Below are 6,000 nucleotides of genomic sequence, written 5' to 3' on the forward strand. Positions count from 1 at the left end.
AATCAAATTCAGCAATAATATCTTTAAGAGAGTTAGTGAAGTCCCATATGGTCTCTAGCGGATAGGATTCCTGGTTTTCACTCAGGCGGCCCGGGTTTGACTCCCGGTATGGGAACTAGTAGAATTAGGTGCATCTCTTCGTGGCCATGTTGTGGCGCTGCCATTAAACGAAGATTTCCGCTTGTCAGTTGTAAAGTATACATACGCCACTCGCACCACATCCTACAGATGCATAAGATCTTCTGCGTAATATCAACTGTTTCTGAAATTATGGGAGGCCTTGAAACAGGCAATTAGACTACAAAAAGACAATTAACAAAAAACGTTTAAAAGAAAATATAATCAATTTCTTTTTTCAATAATACCCATATGGTCTAGCGGTTAGGATTACTGGTTTTCACCCAGGCGGCCCGGGTTCGACTCACGGTATGGGAACTAGTCATTTTAGGTAGGCCCTGGTCACCTATCGTTATCATGCTGTTGTGCGACGATGAAACGAAGATATCCACATGACCGTTGTAGGCCTACTGTATACAAACGGACTCAACTTGCACCATACCCTTCTGTTGTGGTGAGCGTACGCTCATGTGAGTAATATGTCCAATATACGAAAGTATTGGGCACCTTGAATTATGCAATTAAACTACAATTAACGTGTACATTTAGGTGCGTCTGCTGTGGTGCTGCCATTCAATGAAGCTTTCCGCTTGTCAGTTGTAATGTAAACATACTCCACTCGCACCACAACCTACAGATGCAGAAGCTCTTCTGCGTAATATGCAAAATTTCAGAAATTATTGGGGGCCTTGAATTACGCAATTACACTACAATAAAACAATTAACAAAGAAAGTTAGAAACAAAAAATAATCAAATTCAGCAATAATAACTTTAAGTGAGTTTTAAAAGTCCCATATGGTCTAGCGGTTAGGATTCCTGGTTTTCACCCAGGCGGCCCGGGTTCGACTCCCGGTATGGGAACTCGAAATTTTAGGTGCGGCACTTCGTGGCCATGCTGTGGCACTTCCATGAAACGAATATTTCCGCACGTCAGTTGTAAAGTATACATACGCCACTCGCACTACATCCTACAGATGCATAAGATCTTCTGCGTAATACCTAACATTTCTGAAAATATGTGAGGCCTTGAATTATGCAATCAAACTACAAAAAGACAATTAACAAAGAAAGTTTGAAACAAAATATAATCAAATTCAATTTTAATAGAATTCCCATATGGTCTAGTGGGATTAATGGTTTTCACCCTGGTGGCCCGGGTTTGACTCCAGGTATGGGAACTAGTCATTTTAGGTAGGCCCTGGTCACCTATTGTTATCATGCTGTTGTGCGACGATGAAACGAAGATGTCCACATGACCGTTGTAGGCCTACTGTATACAAACGGACTCAACTTGCACCGCACCCTTCTGTTGTGGTGACTCTGAGCGTACGCTCATGTGTGTAATATGTCCAATATACGAAAGTATTGGGCACAAAAAATAATACATTTCTGGAGTAACAGAAGTACCATATGGTCTAGCGGTTAGGATTCCTGGTTTTCACCCAGGTGGCCCGGGTTAGACTCACGGTATGGGAACAAGTAGTATTGGGTGCATCTCTTCGTGGCCATGTTGTGTCGCTGCCAATAAACGAAGATTTTTGCTTGTCAGTTGTAAAGTATACACACGCCACTCGCACCAAATCTTTCAGATGCATTAGATTTTCTGCGTAATATCTGCAATTTCTGAAAATACGGGAGGCCTTGAATTATGCAATCAAACTACAAAAAGACAATTAACAAAGAAAGTTTAAAACAAATTATAATCAAATTCAAATATTAATAGAATTCCCATATGGTCTAGTGGTTAGGATTCCTGGTTTTCACCCAGGCGGGCCGGGTTCGACTCCCGGTATGTGAGCTAGAAATTTTAGGTGCGGCTCTTCGTGGCCATGCTGTGGCACTTCCATCAAACGAAGTTTTCCGCATGTCAGTTGTGATGTATACATACTCCAGTCTCACCCCAACCTTCAGATGAATAAGATCATCTGCGTAATATCAACAATTTCTGAAATTATGGGAGGCCTTGAAACAGGCAATTACACTACAATAAAACAATTAACAAAGAAAGTGAGAGACAAAAAATAATACAATTCTGGAGTAACAGAAGTGCCATATGGTCTAGCGGTTAGGATTCCTGGTTTTCACACAGGCGGCCCGGATTAGACTCCCGGTATGGGATCAAGTAGTATTGGGTGCATCTCTTCGTGGCCATATTGTGTCGCTGCCAATAAACAAAGATTAATGCTTGTCAGTTGTAAAGTATACATATGCCACTCGCAACAAATCTTACAGATGCATTAGATTTTCTGCGTAATATCTACAATTTCTGAAAATATGGGAGGCCTTGAATTATGCAATCAAACTACAAAAAGACAATTAACAAAGAAAGTTTAAAACAAATTATAATCAAATTTTATTGTTTATAGAATTCCCATATGGTCTAGCGGTTAGGATTCCTGGTTTTCACCCAGGCGGCCCGGGTTCGACTCCCGGTATGGGAACATGTACATTTAGGTGTGTCTGCTGTTGTGCTGCCATTCAACAAAGCTTTCCGCTTGTCAGTTGTAATGTAAACATACTCCACTCGCACCACAACCTACAGATGCAGAAGCTCTTCTGCGTAATATGCAAAATGTAAGAAATTATTGGGGGCTTTGATTTACGCAATTACACTACAATAAAACAATTAACAAATAAAGTTAGAAACAAAAAATAATCAAATTCAGCAATAAAACTTTAAGAGATTTAATTCAGTCCCATATGGTCTAGCGGTTAGGATTCCTGGTTTTCACCCAGGCGGCCCGGGTTCGACTCCCGGTATGGGAACTAGAAATTTTAGGTGCGGCACTTCGTGGCCATGCTGTGGCACTTCCATCAAACGAAGATTTCCGCATGTCAGTTGTGATGTATACATACTCCAGTCTCACCCCAACCTTCAGATGAATAAGATCATCTGCGTAATATCAACAATTTCTGAAATTATGGGAGGCCTTGAAACAGGCAATTACACTACAATAAAACAATTAACAAAGAAAGTGAGAGACAAAAAATAATACAATTCTGGAGTAACAGATGTACCATATGGTCTAGCGGTTAGGATTCCTGGTTTTCACCCAGGCGGCCCGGGTTAGACTCCCGGTATGGGATCAAGTAGTATTGGGTGCATCTCTTCGTGGCCATATTGTGTCGCTGCCAATAAACGAAGATTAATGCTTGTCAGTTGTAAAGTATACATATGCCACTCGCAACAAATCTTACAGATGCATTCGATTTTCTGCGTAATATCTACAATTTCTGAAAATATGGGAGGCCTTGAATTATGCAATCAAACTACAAAAAGACAATTAACAAAGAAAGTTTAAAACAAATTATAATCAAATTCAAATTTTAATAGAATTCCCATTTGGTCTAGCGGTTAGGATTCCTGGTTTTCACCCAGGCGGCCCGGGTTCGACTCCCGGTATGGGAACTAGTAATTTTAGGTGCGGCTCTTCGTGGCCATGCTGTGGCACTTCCATCAAACGAAGATTTCCGCATGTCAGTTGTGATGTATACATACTACAGTCTCACCCCAACCTTCAGATGAATAAGATCATCTGCGTAATATCAACAATTTCTGAAACTATGGGAGGCCTTGAAACAGGCAATTACACTACAATAAAACAATTAACAAAGAAAGTGAGAGACAAAAAATAATACAATTCTGGAGTAACAGAAGTACCATATGGTCTAGCGGTTAGGATTCCTGGTTTTCACCCAGGCGGCCCGGATTAGACTCCCGCTATGGGATCAAGTAGTATTGGGTGCATCTCTTCGTGGCCATATTGTGTCGCTGCCAATAAACAAAGATTAATGCTTGTCAGTTGTAAAGTATACATATGCCACTCGCAACAAATCTTACAGATGCATTAGATTTTCTGCGTAATATCTACAATTTCTGAAGATATGGGAGGCCTTGAATTATGCAATCAAACTACAAAAAGACAATTAACAAAGAAAGTTTTTAAACAAATTATAATCAAATTCAAATGTTAATAGAATTCCCATATGGTCTAGCGGTTAGGATTCCTGGTTTTCACCCAGGCGGCCCGGGTTCGACTCCCGGTATGGGAACATGTACATTTAGGTGCGTCTGCTGTGGTGCTGCCATTCAACGAAGCTTTCCGCTTGTCAGTTGTAATGTAAACATACTCCACTCGCACCACAACCTACAGATGCAGAAGCTCTTCTGCGTAATATGCAAAATGTAAGAAATTATTGGGGGCTTTGATTTACGCAATTACACTACAATAAAACAATTAACAAAGAAAGTTAGAAACAAAAAATAATCAAATTCAGCAATAAAACTTTAAGCGATTAAATTCAGTCCCATATGGTCTAGCGGTTAGGATTCCTGGTTTTCACCCAGGCGGCCCGGGTTCGACTCCCGGTATGGGAACTAGAAATTTTAGGTGCGGCACTTCGTGGCCATGCTGTGGCACTTCCATCAAACGAAGTTTTCCGCATGTCAGTTGTGATGTATACATACTCCAGTCTCACCCCAACCTTCAGATGAATAAGATCATCTGCGTAATATCAACAATTTCTGAAATTATGGGAGGCCTTGAAACAGGCAATTACACGACAATAAAACAATTAACAAAGAAAGTGAGAGACAAAAAATAATACAATTCTGGAGTAACAGAAGTACCATATGGTCTAGCGGTTAGGATTCCTGGTTTTCACCCAGGCGGCCCGGATTAGACTCCCGCTATGGGATCAAGTAGTATTGGGTGCATCTCTTCGTGGCCATATTGTGTCGCTGCCAATAAACAAAGATTAATGCTTGTCAGTTGTAAAGTATACATATGCCACTCGCAACAAATCTTACAGATGCATTAGATTTTCTGCGTAATATCTACAATTTCTGAAGATATGGGAGGCCTTGAATTATGCAATCAAACTACAAAAAGACAATTAACAAAGAAAGTTTTTAAACAAATTATAATCAAATTCAAATGTTAAAAGAATTCCCATATGGTCTAGCGGTTAGGATTCCTGGTTTTCACCCAGGCGGCCCGGGTTCGACTCCCGGTATGGGAACATGTACATTTAGGTGCGTCTGCTGTGGTGCTGCCATTCAACGAAGCTTTCCGCTTGTCAGTTGTAATGTAAACATACTCCACTCGCACCACAACCTACAGATGCAGAAGCTCTTCTGCGTAATATGCAAAATGTAAGAAATTATTGGGGGCTTTGATTTACGCAATTACACTACAATAAAACAATTAACAAAGAAAGTTAGAAACAAAAAATAATCAAATTCAGCAATAAAACTTTAAGAGATTAAATTCAGTCCCATATGGTCTAGCGGTTAGGATTCCTGGTTTTCACCCAGGCGGCCCGGGTTCGACTCCCGGTATGGGAACTAGAAATTTTAGGTGCGGCTCTTCGTGGCCATGCTGTGGCACTTCCATCAAACGAAGATTTCCGCAGGTCAGTTGTGATGTATACATACTCCAGTCTCACCCCAACCTTCAGATGAATAAGATCATCTGCGTAATATCAACAATTTCTGAAATTATGGGAGGCCTTGAAACAGGCAATTACACTACAATAAAACAATTAACAAAGAAAGTGAGAGACAAAAAATAATACAATTCTGGAGTAACAGAAGTACCATATGGTCTAGCGGTTAGGATTCCTGGTTTTCACCCAGGCGGCCCGGATTAGACTCCCGCTATGGGATCAAGTAGTATTGGGTGCATCTCTTCGTGGCCATATTGTGTCGCTGCCAATAAACAAAGATTAATGCTTGTCAGTTGTAAAGTATACATATGCCACTCGCAACAAATCTTACAGATGCATTAGATTTTCTGCGTAATATCTACAATTTCTGAAAATATGGGAGGCCTTGAATTATGCAATCAAACTACAAAAAGACAATTAACAAAGAAAGTTTA

General features: G+C 40.4%; 7 non-coding genes across 7 annotated transcripts; all 7 read left to right on the forward strand.

Moving 5' to 3' along the window:
* Window positions 1-907: 907 nt before the first annotated feature.
* trnae-uuc (transfer RNA glutamic acid (anticodon UUC)) lies at window positions 908-979 on the forward strand. Its single transcript has one exon. It is a non-coding gene; the product is annotated as a tRNA-Glu (tRNA).
* A 1,508-nt stretch (window positions 980-2,487) lies between these two features.
* trnae-uuc (transfer RNA glutamic acid (anticodon UUC)) lies at window positions 2,488-2,559 on the forward strand. Its single transcript has one exon. It is a non-coding gene; the product is annotated as a tRNA-Glu (tRNA).
* A 253-nt stretch (window positions 2,560-2,812) lies between these two features.
* trnae-uuc (transfer RNA glutamic acid (anticodon UUC)) lies at window positions 2,813-2,884 on the forward strand. The gene has a single exon. It is a non-coding gene; the product is annotated as a tRNA-Glu (tRNA).
* A 1,215-nt stretch (window positions 2,885-4,099) lies between these two features.
* On the forward strand, window positions 4,100-4,171 carry trnae-uuc (transfer RNA glutamic acid (anticodon UUC)). The gene has a single exon. It is a non-coding gene; the product is annotated as a tRNA-Glu (tRNA).
* Window positions 4,172-4,424: 253 nt separating this feature from the next.
* On the forward strand, window positions 4,425-4,496 carry trnae-uuc (transfer RNA glutamic acid (anticodon UUC)). The gene has a single exon. It is a non-coding gene; the product is annotated as a tRNA-Glu (tRNA).
* Window positions 4,497-5,068: 572 nt separating this feature from the next.
* On the forward strand, window positions 5,069-5,140 carry trnae-uuc (transfer RNA glutamic acid (anticodon UUC)). Its single transcript has one exon. It is a non-coding gene; the product is annotated as a tRNA-Glu (tRNA).
* Window positions 5,141-5,393: 253 nt separating this feature from the next.
* Window positions 5,394-5,465, forward strand: trnae-uuc (transfer RNA glutamic acid (anticodon UUC)). Its single transcript has one exon. It is a non-coding gene; the product is annotated as a tRNA-Glu (tRNA).
* The last annotated feature ends 535 nt before the right edge of the window (window positions 5,466-6,000 follow it).

Source organism: Gadus macrocephalus, chromosome 13 (genome assembly GCF_031168955.1).
Source record: "Gadus macrocephalus chromosome 13, ASM3116895v1".
NCBI classification, from domain to species: domain Eukaryota; kingdom Metazoa; phylum Chordata; class Actinopteri; order Gadiformes; family Gadidae; genus Gadus; species Gadus macrocephalus.